Below are 16,286 nucleotides of genomic sequence, written 5' to 3'. Positions count from 1 at the left end.
TCGGGGAGTGCAACAGATGATTTTCCAAGAGCACATTGTATGACTGGACTAGAAGCATGTTCTAGCTAGGCAATCTGCAGCAAGACAAGCATAGGGACTTAGCTGGAAACCCTGCAACACAGTACATGACATGAACCAGTGAACACATGCATTCTAATTGTTTTTTTGCCTCAGTCTTATCTGGCCAGCGTACGTAAACCGCACACAAAGACAGAAAATAAATGTCTCTATTGTGACCTGGGTGCAAGAGACAGAGAACTAACACTGAAAATGGAAACTGCACAAGAGAAACATCAGAGACTACACAGTTTTTGGATGTGATATAATCTCAGTACAGAAAGTGTCAGATTCAGCACAGGTAGCAGTTTTCTAGTGTCATTCTGATGAACATATATGTAATGCACATTTCCACTTTCAATAAAAGTTATCCATGCAGAATCATTAGGTTGAATCAGTACCGTCCTGCTGTCCACGGTGTATCAACGCCCTATTGATAGCTTACTGGTGATAATGTTATTCATACAAAGAAATTATGTTGCAGGAGGACAGGTTAATGGGTGCACTCTGGTTTACTAGCTGTACTTAGCAGCTCTCTTGAGACCACTGCAGTGCTTTTAAAGTAATAGTAGCTAAAAAAATGGTTTTATAAATGTTCTCTGCCATTCACATCCATTTAATACATTTGCAGTTTTGAAAGAAACAACTGTGTTAGCATGTTTTTAATTTTAAACATGATACTTGGTACTATACTAGGCTAACTTGCATCTCTGTTTGCAAGCCATGCTTTTAGACTGTCTTGTACTTCTTGGGTCACCTGGACAATGAAATTGTCCCCACCCCTTCATTGGCTTCTTTCCTTTCAATAACCAGTCAGCTGCTTCCCCTATTGGCTGACATGTTTTCAGCCAGTAACATGCCCCAGAATACACTGCTGGGGTAGAATGACCAAGGCAGTAACAGACTTCCTGGAAGGCAAGGCAAACAAACTGAGAACTTAGTGTAGTAACAGAAGTCTGTTTTTAAAATGAAAAGACACATGTGCTGCACATCTGAGAACTATGTAGTTTAAGTGCAAAAGGGCAACGTTTATGTAATTATATTATTTTTGGTGATGGTACGTATGGAGCTATTCTGCAAACCACGTACTATCAGAATTTCAATATGTTTCTGATTCTCCCAAGAGGGAAGACAGGAAAATGTATTCAAGAACTCAAAAAACAGTTTTATAATGGAATTACATCCAGAGAATAGCGGTTAACATGGATCCAAATGGAAATGTAACCCTGAAAGTTTGTGCTGAACTGAAAGAAGAGACTGATTTGAGTGGAGAGATCAGTTCTGTGTGCAGAATCAATACAAAACTGATCTGCTCTGAGGTCTACACAGCTCCCGATTGCTGACAGACCAATTGTTGTTTTTCAATAGAAAATGTGGTTCTTGAAAACAGCATTGTTAATAATTCACCATCCTCCATTCCTTTGTCTCTTTTTCTTTACAGTAGTAAACTATGGTAAACGCATGTGAGAAAAGCATGGAAAATCATTGTGCAAATGTATTGTGCTAAATGTTTGTAAGGAAATGTAAAATGTAAAACTACTTTTAAAAAATCTAAATCAGTCTTTTCTCCATCATATCCATGCTGGTAGAATTAGGTATTTGGTCGCTGAGGGGCTCACTTGGTAACAGCACAGCCATGCAGTGTGCAGGGTCATACAGTCAGGGGAGCGTGGGTTCACATTCTGCCTGTGTGAAGTCGCTGTCTTTGCTGGGGATTTCGGAGGGAGCGTTACATTGGTTTTGGTGCTCCTGTGGGTTAGGGAGGCAAAACTGGCAGGGGCTACTGCTTCTCATCGCGCTTCAGAGAACTGCTGGCCAGGTGCCTAGTAAGCTTAGGTTGACAGTTGCAGGGCTGGCCTTTGTCCTCTAGAGGCCGGTAGCTCGTTGACATCCTCTCTCGAGTTCCTCGGTGTAAAAGATGAAGCTGCCCCACTGAACCTTCAGATCTCTTGAGCTATGTAGACAATTGCTGCAGTGAGGAGAACAAAATAACTGGACGTTTTTAGATACTGCCAGGGGTATAATTTTTTTAGTTGTTAGGATTTTTAAAGCATGCTGCGCACTAACCAGATTTAGTTTGCCGTCAGGACACACAAGAACCAATAACCCAGATTCTGATTCGATTAGAAACCTTTTATTTTAGTTCAACACCATGCAGAAGAAAATGAAAAGGGATAGACACCCTCTCACAGATGTTCCATGTGATTGTTAATGGGAGAGAACCAAACAGTAGCATGTCGCTGCAAAAATGAAACAGAATTTAGTTATGAATAACCCAGTGCAAAGATAATAGATACAATAACAAAAAGAAAAAGAGAAAAGCGATAGTCCTTGTTTCAGGGCTAGCCATCCTTTTGAAACAAGATAAATAAGATTCACTCAGTGAAAATGATTGTAATTTATATTCCAGTGCCTTTTCGACAGCTGATTTTATTAATTCTCTTTAAAAAAAAGATAGAAGAAAAAAGAAAATCATAACTTGATTTGACTGGTGTTTGTTTGGCTTCAAACAAATGTAGAAAGCATCTATCTATTCCTTTCCTCCTCCTCCCTTGTTTGGTGAAGTTTTGGGGGTGAGTTCTTCTTCGCTTGGTTCTCCTTAAAAAAAGATTAAAAGTGTGATCTCCTGTTGAGTTTGTATTATCTGATAGCTCTGAAATACAACTGTTCTGTTTTTATGTTCAGTTACTTTTCTGGAGCCTACTGGTTATAGCTGAGGGACTGGGAGAGTAGCAGTGGCTTGTGGTTAGAGTTAAGATACTGTGAGGGAAGCAGTGTGGCACAGTGGTTAGAGCTGAGAGACTGGGAGGGAAGCAGTGTGGCACAGTGGTTAGAGCTAAGAGACTGGGAGGGAAGCAGTGTGGCACAGTGGTTTCAGCTGAGGGTATGTGAGGGAGGTAGTCTAGCCCAGTGGTTAGAGCTAAGAGACTGGGAGGGTAGCAGTGGCCTTGTGGTTATAACTGGTGGTCTACTTAAATTGCGCTAAATTTATGTATTTTTCATGGGTAAGTTGCGGAATAAAATTAGGATTGCGCAGACATTTAGCGAACTTGTTAAAATATTAAATAAACCTAAGTAGACAGTATTTCAGAGCACTATAAAGCGTAAACATAGTGGTACTTGTTTCCTTACTAAAACAGTGCTGTCCTTTGTTAAAGGCAAGCGTGCAGCATTCCCCTGCAGTTGACTTGCCCATACATTGAGACTGCACGTTCTGCATCCACTGAATTGGTGTTAAGGCAAAGCTTTGCTAAGATACAGATGTGGAAATCGACTAGAAACAGCCCCAAACTCGACTACCGAAGGGCAGCTGGAATACTTTAATAAAGGCAATGTATGCAGCACGTTCGTTGTCATGTTATTGGTCCCATCCAATAATTTATTTTATTAGTAGCGAGTCAAAACAAAGAAAACGTGGCTATTCGGGTCTAAAATTCCAACTGTGAAAAAGTAAGCCGCAGGCTGAAGCGAGGTGGCTGTACTAGTACTGATGTTTTAGTACTGAGTGTTTTAGTACTGATGTTTTAGTACTGAGTGTTTTAGTACTGATTTAACTTGCAGACAGGATTACTTTTTGTCTGGGCTGACTTTCCAGTTTGGTTTCTGAAAGCTCTTTATTTTAAGTTCTGTTCAGCAGCATCTGTAGTAGCCTTTTGTTTAATGTGTGATTCTGAAGCTAAATAGCGATCGATCGTATTTTCTCCAAAGACACGTTAAGATATGCAAAACAATTACCTCAGTCTGCATGTACAGTTTCTTTGGGAAATATCCTGAAATGATCATTTGCTGAAATATACTTTGCTATTTTACCTCCAATGCTGAAAACTAGATTTTAGCAACCTAAATTAAAACAGCGCAGCACCACCTTTGTCCCACCCACTACTGCACAGTACAGGTCACAGAAAAGCAGTACAGACGCACTGATAGGCTGATTAAAACTTTTGTTGTCATTTGAATAGTAAACAACAACGTTAAACGCTTTGGATATTTTTTTTTGGTTAATGTTATTTGTGGACTTTTTTTGTTTGTTTGTTTCTTGCTTCAGTTCAATGCACGCAGGATGGCGAAGGAATAAAAAAGGGCTATCTACAGAAGTAACATAGGTAGTTTGCGTCTCTTGAGTTGTGCAGTAGTTCATTTTTATTTTTTTATCTCAGTATTTGTCCCTATGCATTGGTCCCTAAAAGAGGTGAATTTCGCGGTGACCCCTCAATTTCAAGATTTGGGTAGACCTTAGTTATAAGTAAGGGAATGGAAGGGAATGGCCTAGTGGTTAGAGATAAGGGCCTGGGAGAGAAACAGTGTGGCCTAGTGGTTAGAGATAAGGGACTGGGAGGGAAGCAGTGAGATCTAGCTTAGAGCTCAGGGACTGGGAGGGAAGCAATCTGGCCTAGTGGTTATACCTAAAGAACTGGGATAGAAGCAGTGTGGCTTAGTGACTAGAGTTAAGTGGTTGGGAGGCAGAAAGTGTGCTCCAGTGGTCAGAGAAGGAGGACTGTGGAAGGCATGCAAATCGTTTTGAAAGTTTAGCACCAGTGAGACAATGATTTTTTAGTGGTAAACGGTGTTAGACACAATCGTCTACTGTATATTTATATGTATAATCGGTCAAGACCAAAATTGCAATATTAAGAAACTGAAGATGGCAAACTTGAGTAGCCCAAATGTTCGAGAGATTAACAAAACAAGAGCTTATGAATTCAGCTACACAGGTAAGCTGTGCATATTGTTGATGAATTTTATTGATGGTTAGATTTACAATTAGCTGCAACAACTGATTAGGTTTTACCGTAAATCTGTCTAAATTAAGTCTTTAATGTTTGCGATAAAACGAAGAGGCTTGCGAACACAAAACATTATTTTACAATATTTGAAAACCATAACATGCCTTTATCGTTCCCTGTTAAGTCTACTATTGTCCACATACCTTTTTACTTGCTGATTTAATTCATAATTGGGTAAAAGTGTGCTGCGAAGACGTTTGTCACCAGTTTCTGCAGTTAAACTTCTCATAGGACATAAACCTTCTCTCCTGTGTATGATGATGCGTATGGGTGGGTCATGTGAGTAGTCCAGACTACTAAGGAGAAACTATCATCATCTATGGTTGGGCAGGAATTAAAAAATAAATAAAATCAAAACCAAAAACATGTCTACTGGTGCCATAATGTAATGTTGCTGGCACTATATGAGGTACCCTGGTGCTAGAATCTAGTGCCATAGCGCCAAATATGCACCCTGGAAGCAGTGTGGCCTAGTGGTTAGAGCTGAAGGACTTTGAGTGGGGAAATGTGGTCAAATGGTTACAGCTGAGCATCTTGGAGGAGGGAAGCAGATGGTCTAGTGGTTAGAGTTAGGGACTGTGTGAATTGGAGGAAATGTGGGCTAATAATAGCGATTTTCCTATAGTAATAGTGCCCTCTTCAAAAAATTCCTTCGGCTCAGGGCGCATAACTCCCATGGTGATCAACTACCAGACTTGGAGCCTTGAATCAGCAAGCAGTAGAACTATGTTTTATTTTGTATTGATATCTATCTATCTATCTATCTATCTATCTATCTATCTATCTATCTATCTATCTATCTATCTATATATATATATATATATATATATATACTAATAGATATATATATATAATATATATAAATCGTATTGGTGTGTATGTGTCAAACTAACTAGGGAAAAACTATAGAAAAATACTGCTCAAAACTACAGTATATTATTGAAATATATTAAGGTTGCCTGTCAGAATTCTCCAAACGGCTGTAGATGACTCCACAGAGCATGCTGAGATTCTGCAGTGTTCAAGATGAGAAAGGAGGTGGGAGTTTTCAGATGTATAGTGCCAAACTAACCTTTGAAAGCCAGACTTTCTCCCCTTTGGTTCCTCAAGGTTGATGCCAAAAAGACTTCAGAAATAATTGTGTAGCATACAAAATCATTCCGTTCCAGCTCACAATACAAGGGCTCTTCCATATTGATTATTCTGTACAGCCAATCAAGCACCTGTGAGCTAATAAATTAAGTGATTAGAGAATTCTATCAGCCAGGAGCACAGGCAGGCTTTAATAAATGGTTGGATTCTTGTTCGGAGGGAATAAACCACTCTAATTCCTCACTTTTTCCACTGCTTCTACAGACTTGTTTTTTGATGCTCTCTTACATAAAGATTGATTCGCTTCACATTCTATTTTCTCATTTTACTGTTTCCTTTCTTGTGGTTCTTATTCCAATTATTCCAGTGTTGGGGTAGATCACAGCACAAACATACTGCAATTCACATTTTCGTTGCGACACGTTGCACAGAGTATACATTTTGTTGTATCTACTAAGAGAAAATATGTTAATGAAAGAGCAGCAATATACTAATTTAAATGTTTGTTGTGACTTCTTAGCGAGATCTCTATTGCAAGAGTCGTGCGACATTCTTCATATAAATAGTGGGAGTTGAGTTGTGGTTTGCTGCAGCAGAGGGTGCCCGAAGGATAACGTCAGGTTTAAAAAAAATACAGTAAAGTCACACACATACATTTATAGTGCTCAATGTATTTTATAAATCATTGCGTTGAAATAACACAAAAGTGTTTTGGATAGGCTACACATTACATTATCAACAATACGCCTATACAGCAGACAGAAGTAAAATCAAGCACGCTTCCTTTTTACTTTAGCCTGTAGGCTACCTGTATAGTAACATGAAATAGATCATGGTGCCGCATTGACAAGTTATGATACTTGCAGGACGACAGTCAATTCTCATTAATACAAATTTCAATTTCATCAACAAATACTACTGACTCGTATTATCATTAGAGTCCGATAAGCCAAATATAAATGGTCTGTTTTTATTTCAGTTAGTCAGGGGTGCAGTGTTAAATTGTGTTTTCTATTCATATACAGATGCTCGGAATGAGCTGGAGGGGTTAGTAGCACATGTTTGCAGTCTATTGTTCAGAGCAATGGACTGGAGCATGGTCAAGATGATTATTACGATGTGGAAGGTGTATGGCACCACAAAGACCCTGCCTGGATCAGGCCGTCCCACCAAACTGAATGACAGATCACCAGCGTCTGTCTCTTTAAATGCACACACTGTACACAGTATCTTTGGTTTTAACACCACAGTGTGATTTATTGGAAATACAGAAAACAAAAATACACAAATGAAACAAAGTAAAACCTCGTTGCTCTTTGGGCTCTACCTAAACAGTGAACATGCTTCCATACCTTTCACAGGGCAGGATAAATGAAATCTCTGTTATTTCCAGACCATTGCCTTTGTCACTTTACCACTCTTTCACAAGCACACCACCCACTCCAAAACCCCCTTCCAAACCCCATCAGAGAACAAATTAACTGTGAGCATTTTATGCCCTCACTCTGATCAGTCGCAGCTGATCGCAATTTACACAATTAGACAAAATACAATTATACAATTAGTTGGAGCAGGGATACAAGTGTTTACAATCAGTGTAACAATTAACCCAGAGACACATTTCATAAGATGGCGTGTATGTCCCTAACACCAGGGCCCTAAATCCTCCACATTAGTGTCTAGAACATACACTGCATCACTATATACAGATTGCCAAGGAAATGCTATTAAACGTAAAAAAAAAGTGCACAGGATGACACACACACACACACACACACACACACACACACACATATATATATATATATGGTCAAAACCCCAAAAATGAACAATATCAATATCCCTATCTCTGTCTTGACACATGGGACTTGGATCTTTTTTTTTTTTTAAGTGAACTAATCAATAGCTAACTTTCCCTTTAATTTCTCCTTCCCTGTCAATCAATGCAGTTTAATCCACTTGCCTGACAGATGTCTCATAGCTGTGAATTCCCATCAAAAAGTGCTTTCCACTTATCAGGAATTCCAATAAACTACAAGTAAAACGAAAAATGACATCCAACACATACTGTTGGATGCTGTGGTACAGGATGAAAAAAAAATCTTAGCCACATAAAATAGAGCTTGAAAACCTAACCTATCGCAATCCCCCCCCCCCCCCCCAATTTTTTAATTTGACCAATCTCTTTGTTTGTTTCAGATTGTTTTGCTTTGTTTTCAGACACATCTCTAACAGATGCTCTTTTCATATCTGACTTTTATCCTTCTTTATTTCTTTTTAAATTCCCTTGCTGTTTGCCTTAGCTGCCATGCCAATAAAACATTATTGAACTGTAGCTCCAGGTAATCTGGCAGAGCATATTAGAAATTGCAATTTCGTTTATCCAGTGTTGTGTAATGCATTGCAGCTACTGATTCTGTCCCATCGGCGAGTTTAAATGATTTTAAAAGCTCGAACACTAATGCAGATGAGCCCGGCTCTTATGCATAGTGGTTAAGATGCTCCATCCCCATTCAGGTTATGCAATAGTCTTAATAATGCTCGTATATATAAATCTATATTATATAATTTTATATGCATATATATTTTTTATATTAAGTATTGATTATATATTTGATATATCAATTAACAGTGGTGGCTGCATGTTTTTTTGTTATGTAGTTTACATTTTTCGATGTGCATAGAGCACTGTGCTTCATTTAGAAAAGCAACACTTTTTTACGTTTAATAGCATTTCCTTGGCAATCTTCAATTTTGTGACTTGTAATAAGCTTATGTAGTACACTGCGTGTAAGGTGTCTCCTATTACAAGATGTACTTTTGCATATTTTACAATAAGAGACACCCTACCCATTATGTGTTTCAGCAATAGACACCCTACACACTACGTACTAACATATAGTAAACCTTAAGCAAGCATGTTAAAATTGCATCAGGTATTAAAAGCATGCATATATGGTCAGCAATTCTATTGTGCAAATTTGGCATAGTCCAATCCAACCTGGGGAGATGAAAGTGTGAGTGTGTCTATAGAGGAGAGTGGAATCACTACGTTCCACTTCTCTGAACTTGGTCTGACAGCAGTAATCAGAGGCTATTGAAATAGCCACTCCAGTGAATTGCTGCTTAAAAGAATCTATAAAGGTCTGTAGCTGCAAGTGATTGTGCTGGCTTTTATCTCCATTTTCCCATTCACTGGTTTGGATTTAAACTTGTGACAGGAATAGTGAGAGGGAAGGAAAGGGCTGCTGGTACAGTGGAAAGTGCCAATTTGATATTTGTATTGATCTGTTCTTTCCTGGTTTGAAAAACATTGTATCATTTTAGCTTGTAGTTTACCATGGGGACTATGCATGTGTATTGCAGAGTGCATTTACTCTACCCTCCCCAAATGATCTTCAACTTGATTTCTTTTTTTTTAGTGTACCCAATCATTTCAACCTCCCAATTCAGAATGTTCAATTATGCTCCCTCACCTCAGCAATTACCCACAACAGCTCAGGAGAACTGAAGGTCAGTGGGGGTACTGTGATCGACCAAGTCAACTGCCTCTTTACACCCAGGAACTCAAGAGCAGATGTCAGCGAGCTACGGGCCTCTGGAGGACAGAGGCCAGCCCTGCACGTGTCTACTTGAGCACCAATTGTGTGACAGAATAATGACTGAAAGGATTAAAATCCCCCAATACACTTTCCAGCATCTTGTGGAGTCTATACCACTCCTTACTTACCTACCTGATAGGTATAGTCTCCTCTTCTCTTTCTCTCTTTCTATTTACACACACACACACACACACACACACACACACACACACACACACACACACACACACACACACACACACAGTAGTGTGCACATTATTACAACACCCCATTGCTTCTTTTGTTTTGAATTGCTGTACATATGAAATCAGACCATTGTAATTGAAAATCTTGTAAAAATGCCAAAATAGGTAAATTTAACTGATGAATGTAATAGGCCACACATGCTGTTAATTTAAAATAGTAAGAGAAAAGGAACATGTAGCCACAAATGATCAAATGCAGGAGACTTTTTAGAAGTTGTTTAAGATGCCTAATTAAAGCACAAAGTGGTCTAACAACTTCACATGAGAGGGCCTTTTTTTTTTTCTACATCACTAATTACTGACTGAAAATTGAAATTCTCACACCCGGAGGTTTTCATGCAGATTGGTATATAAAGGATATAAATGACAATATTAGTACAGTATTTCATGTCAGATTTCAATTTTTTTTAAATGGTGTCAGTTTCTCGTTAAGTATATGGAAAATTACAAAGAGGTATGTAAATCAATATGTTAACGTAAGCATTATTCAGGAGATTTCATTTGACTTTATGATACTTTATGAATGGTTAGATCTTATTAAAATCTCTTTTTAAAGTCTCGTTCTTTCCTCTATCTAATTGGGTGTTGCTTGGCCTCTTGTTCGACTCTTGTTCAAATCCCAGGTCTGTGTTTGTTTTGAGTCAGTGTGAGTCCCTGTCTGGATTAACTCATGATAGTAATCCTGAAGAACATCAGGAAAAGAAAACACATAAACAAACTCGAGAACAAAGAAAAGCTGCACTATAATGGTGCTCCAGTGAATTGTTTTTGTACACCCCCCTGCCTGTGTCATGGTGTTTGCAATCCTTCTCAGTGGTTCTGTTCAATAGCGAGTTCATTTTACTCTGCCTTCATGTGGCTTTGTAAGTGCTGGGACTAACAGCCCTCGCTGTTCCATTCAAATCATATGACAATGGAACGTTCATCTCTGCCAGTCCCACGACTCTCTCTGTCTAAATATAATAATGCAGGTGGGGCTGAAGGTTGAAAAGTCACAGTGTGGAATGAGGAAGACTGTTCAGTGCGAACACTAATGATACTCCAAACAAGCTCAAAGCCAGGGAAAGAGAGCTATTATTATACCTCCATATGAGAGCTACAGAGCCCAGCACCACTGAGAATAATTACAAACACAAGCAAATAGTTATTATTATTATTATTATTATTATTATTATTATTATTATTATTATTATTTTATTATTATTATATTATTATTATTTTTAAGGGAAATGTTCAATTGTAGACCCATTGTGTTTTATCAACTTTCTTAAAATATAAGATTTTTACAAAGAGTTGCAGATTTGGAATAGTAACGCTTGCCACGCCAGCTATAATGGACATTCTGACTTTACTTCAGTCACCACTGTCCCCAGTAGAAATAGCCTTGTTAGCTTGGGAGACATGCTGATTCACTTCAATCGGCACCATCCCTTGTAGAATCCACTGCAAATTCATGTGAGGATCAGCACAGGCACTGTAATACCAGCATGGAGCGCTCCACAATACCACGGTGCTCTGTTGAAAAGACTCGACTTTGATGTATTCAGAAGATGGGGGAATTCTAATGGCTCTTTCCTTCTTTTTGGGAATAGCAGGAGCTTATGCACTTTAAGCCATGAAATTCTATTAACCTTGAACTGACAGAGAACCAGCACTTTTTCTTTCTTTCTTTCTTTCTTTCTTTCTTTTTCTTTCTAGAACATTTCTTTACGTAACAGTAATGTTGTATGATGCACTGCCGGAACAGATTCTGACTCCTGTCGGTGAGATGAGGTTAAAAGCTCTCTAATCACAAATGCAGATGAGCCCGGCTCTGTTGCACAGTGGTTAAGACTCTCACTTGCTCTGTGCCTGGACGCCGGTTTGTGCCATGCCCCCCTGTTAGATTTAGTATGTCTTTGTTGGCTGTCCAGTCTGTTTACATTCCCAACACACAGGTTTCCTCCCTCCAGCAGCCTTCATTTTGTCACTCCAGGAACTAGTCATACACGCTTGGGTACTACAGCTGCAGTAGGTTATACATGTCAGTAAAGTAATTCCATGGAAATTGTATGTTTTTAACACCCATAAATCAATATCAGACTAATGGTAACCCCCCAAAAATGTGGTGATGGTGGGTCTAGCCTACATGCAGGAGTTCATCAAAAGAGAAGAGCTGCTGGGAAATGGCAAGAAATATTCACTGGCCTCTTACTGGGCTCACAGCATGTATGCAGTGATGTGTAAATATATTAGAACACGCAAGATGTGTCTTTTATTGAGCAGCATGTCAAGTTTTGTCAATTTTCTCTCTTTTTGTTTTTTTGAATGGTATCGCCAAACTATGTTAGCTGTACTGGACTCTATTTAGCAATGAAGTCATCCTTTATATACCTACGTGCATTAAAACCTCAGAATCTGAGAATTTCAATTTCCACTCAGTAATCACTAATATAGACACAATAGGCACTTGTGTGAAAATGTTCTACCACTTTGTGCTTTAATGAGGCTTCTTAAACAACTCCTAAAATTCATTTCCTTTTCTCTTACTATTTTAAATTAATTGCATGGGAGGCCTATTAACACTAACAAAATAAGGCAATCAATAATTTGTCTATTTTTACCATTTTCCAAAATGTTCAGTTCCATTGGTTTGATTTCCTGTGCACAACAAATCAAAACTACAGAAGCAATGGGGTGTTCTAATACATGTGCACACTGCTGTATTATATACACAAGCAATGGGCTGTTCTAATACACGTGCACACTGCTGTATACAATCCCACACGAGGCTTATAGTAAACGATTGAATGCAGTGGTGTAGACAGCAAGGAGCTGACTTCAGATCTTTACATAAAGGGGTTTTTAATGAACCATTTTCTTCTTGGATCAGTTCAACCAGCTCCTTAACCAGCCTGAATCAGCATGAGCAGCTGAAAACCAGCAAGCCACCAGCTCTGAGGAGATATAGAGGTGGCAGTACTTCAGAGTTCTCCATATACTGTATTAGTAAAAACACTTATCCCCTTGTCGCTCATAATAACATTATTTAGCATGGGCTAGTAATAATATCAGATTCTGCGGATATATGGTGTCTCTTGGTCCATCCATCTGTCTGTCTGAATATCACACACAAACAGCAGATATCTGGAGAAGTGCTTCCCCAGTTGTCATGAAATGTGATATTAGCATGCCGAATTGAAAGTGTTGGATTCTGCGGATATATGGAGGTGTCTTTCCCTCCACACATTCAACCATCTACATGATATATGTCATGGTAATCAACTTGTTTTATAATACAGATGGATCTTGTATTAAAATTAGAGCAGAAGTGAAGGGACGTATGCTACCGACTATGCTCCTTGTTATTTTGTGTTTACCTTTTCAATAAGTTCATTATAGTCCACTGAGACACTTTGTACTTTCTCTGCTCTGTTTCTGTTCTCTTAGGACTGACACACTTGTAATAAGGACCCCCTCCACACACACACAGGCAAAGTAGGCCATCAATATTAATCGCTAATGGATCTTTATTACTTTTCCAATAAAGGCATTTTACAAACAGTGCATTAAGCCCAACAGAGGGAGCTTGGAATTACAGGTTCTTAAGTGCTACTGTTACACATTATTAATACTCTCACTCTTGATATATTTAACTGCAGTATGTACTGCTCACATTGCACAAACTCACTGGAAAGGGATGACCATCTGAAGGGTTTGTCTTTGTTAGTTATTAAATCATTCACAAGAGCTAACCAAGGCTTTCACATCCATGTACCTAGCTCTTGTTAGCGCATTGTTAGCACTGCTCCACTTGTACTGAAGATATTTTGGTTCTATACTTTAAATTGAGAGTATGCAAATATTGCTGAATGGAGATCTCAACGTTTACTTAAGATTTCTTCATTGATTAATAAAAGTACTTAAGCCTAATTGCAACAGGTGTAATAAAAGGTGTTTCTCAGGAGATCTTTAGGTCTTTGTGAAATTTTGTATTGCCTTACAAAAGATTGAGTAATGAAAGCTGAATGTACTTCTCGGCTACGTGAGTTATGATCAGTAACTTCAAACATCACGGTAAGTAAACTTGTCACAAAATCTACAGAAGGATATTCAGTTATGACTATCCAATATCTATTAATTAGCAGGAGAAAAGGACCTCTTTAAAAAAGAGACGCTTGAGATATCTTTTTCTTCACAAAATGTGCCATAGTGTAGAGCATGTTCTCATATATCCTAAGTCCAAACAAAAACCAAATGATTTATTCCTGTATTTCATTGTGTGAAGGATTGCACACAACAAGGATATAAACAGAACTTAGCAAATTTCCTTTATTGATCACAATAATCAAAAGATACACTTTATAGCTTAATCATTATCATTAGACAAGGCAATGAGGCCACTAGTTATTAACAGAAATGAAGCAATGATATGAGTTAGTGATTTCTGGAGGAAGCATCGGACATTGCGCTGGTGTGTGTGTTCATGGAGGATCTTGATGCTTCTTGCTTACCTGCTGTTTTATATAGTTTTTACACCCCTTTGCACGCAAAGCTTCATAGTTTGCTTACCTGACCAGGCAACTCCTGCTTGCACCTGTTCAGGTGAGGTCAGATTAATGCCACTTTCTCAGGCAATAAAGCATTCTTTCCCTGATAGCAGTCAGATAATAGCATGCTTTGCACAGCTTTGTATTTATAATCTTTTCATTAACTCTTTACACTTATACTTTGATGATGTTGGCCATGCTACTCCTATCCACTGTGACAGAATTGTTTCAGGTGCATGACAAAGACTTTATCTTAATTAGCCACCACAATTCACAGATCTCAATTCAATCAAGCATGTTTGGAATGAACTAGATCATTCCCTCAAGGCACCTTCCAGCACCTAATGGAGTCTCTGCCGTGTTGTGTGAAAGCTGTGATGGCCAGGAAAAAGGGTGTTGTTTAGTTTTAGGGAAAACCTGTTTTTTCCTGTCTCCCAGTACAGTCGGAGCCGCCTAATTGGGATTTTTGGTATACTGATAAACGGATAACCAGGATACTGATAATCGGGATTTCTGCTTAAATGGGATACAGCTATAAGAGTCAGTTCTTCACAATGCTATTTATGTCATTTAAGTGGGATGTCACTTTGTCTCATTGAGATACAGTATTTTCAAATGATGAGCGTAGATTGCTTTTCAGAGCAAGACAGGCTCGTCTAGCACAGTACAATCAGTACTTGATTACGCTGTGATCTGCATAAATTGTGTAAACCAGGAGTATCCTATGGTTTCTCAGACTGCTGTTCAAAGAAAGTTGGCTTGTCCACATCGCAGGTGCCTCACCTTGTGATAAGATGGGATTTCATTCTCTCATTTCATGCAGAAATAAAAAAAACAGCGGTTAATTTTGTTTAGGACTAAAAAAAACCCAACTGACTCATATTTTAAAGTATGTATTTCACATGTAATCATAATGTGATGTGAATTCATTTTTTTTCTTTTCATCTAAAAACAAAAAAGTGTGACTAAGATTGTCTCAAATGCCTCTCGTTTAACGGGGACTTTACTTCTCCTGAGGTCTCCTGATAAAGTAGTGCCGACTGTACCCTATTATGGTTTCATTTAGATTTCTAAATTATAGCTCGTCGGTTTACACAATGCTAATTAAACCTTAAAACCTTTATTATAGATTTGTAGTGCTACAACTGCATAATTAAAACCAATTAGAGCCCTATAATTATATTGTTTTTAATTGCTAAAATTATTTCAGGTATTAATTATATAAGCATAGAGAACATTTGCAAGTGACCTTGCCTTTAAGATTTGTCTCTGCGGTTAGGACACTAGAATGCTAATGAGTTCCAGAGTTTGACCAAGGGTGACCGTGATTGTTACAGTTGAATATTCCACCACTCTTTAAGACTAAATGTAATAATAATTGAATGTTTAATTAAAGTGCAATGACAATGTATCATTTGAGCGCGCTATCTTATTTTTCTTTTAGTTTATTTGTTTACCATTGTATTTTCTTTGTTTATACTACAGTACATATACTCTCTAAAAAATCTAGATAACCAAGGTGTATCACAGGAAATAATTATTTCTGATTTTTTAGATATTGTATTTTTTTTAACTGTGTAAAGTGCCTTGAGATGTGTAGGTCTGCACATGATAAGGTGCTATATATAAATTGAAGTTGTTGTTGTTGTTGATGTTGATTAAAAGTAATTGATAAGCAGAAAAAGACGAATTTAAAAAATTATATTGATGGCCCTCGATTGTTTCAGAGTTTAGTTTTTTTTTTCTCTTTTCTGGTATCATTTATAACAAAAAAAAAGTGCTTTACAATACAATACCTGTCTGAAGAATGCACTTCTCTAGACCCAGCTCACTTGTCTGAAGAATGCCCTTCTCTACACACCCAGCTCACCTGTCTGAAGAATACCCTTCTCTACACACCCAGCTCACTTGTCTGAAAAATACCCTTCTCTACACACCCAGCTCACCTGTCTGAAGAATACCCTTCTCTACACACCC

This window comes from Polyodon spathula, chromosome 23, assembly GCF_017654505.1.
Source record: "Polyodon spathula isolate WHYD16114869_AA chromosome 23, ASM1765450v1, whole genome shotgun sequence".
NCBI classification, from domain to species: domain Eukaryota; kingdom Metazoa; phylum Chordata; class Actinopteri; order Acipenseriformes; family Polyodontidae; genus Polyodon; species Polyodon spathula.
The sequence above is the reverse complement of the archived record's forward strand: the minus strand, read 5'-3'. Positions refer to the sequence as shown.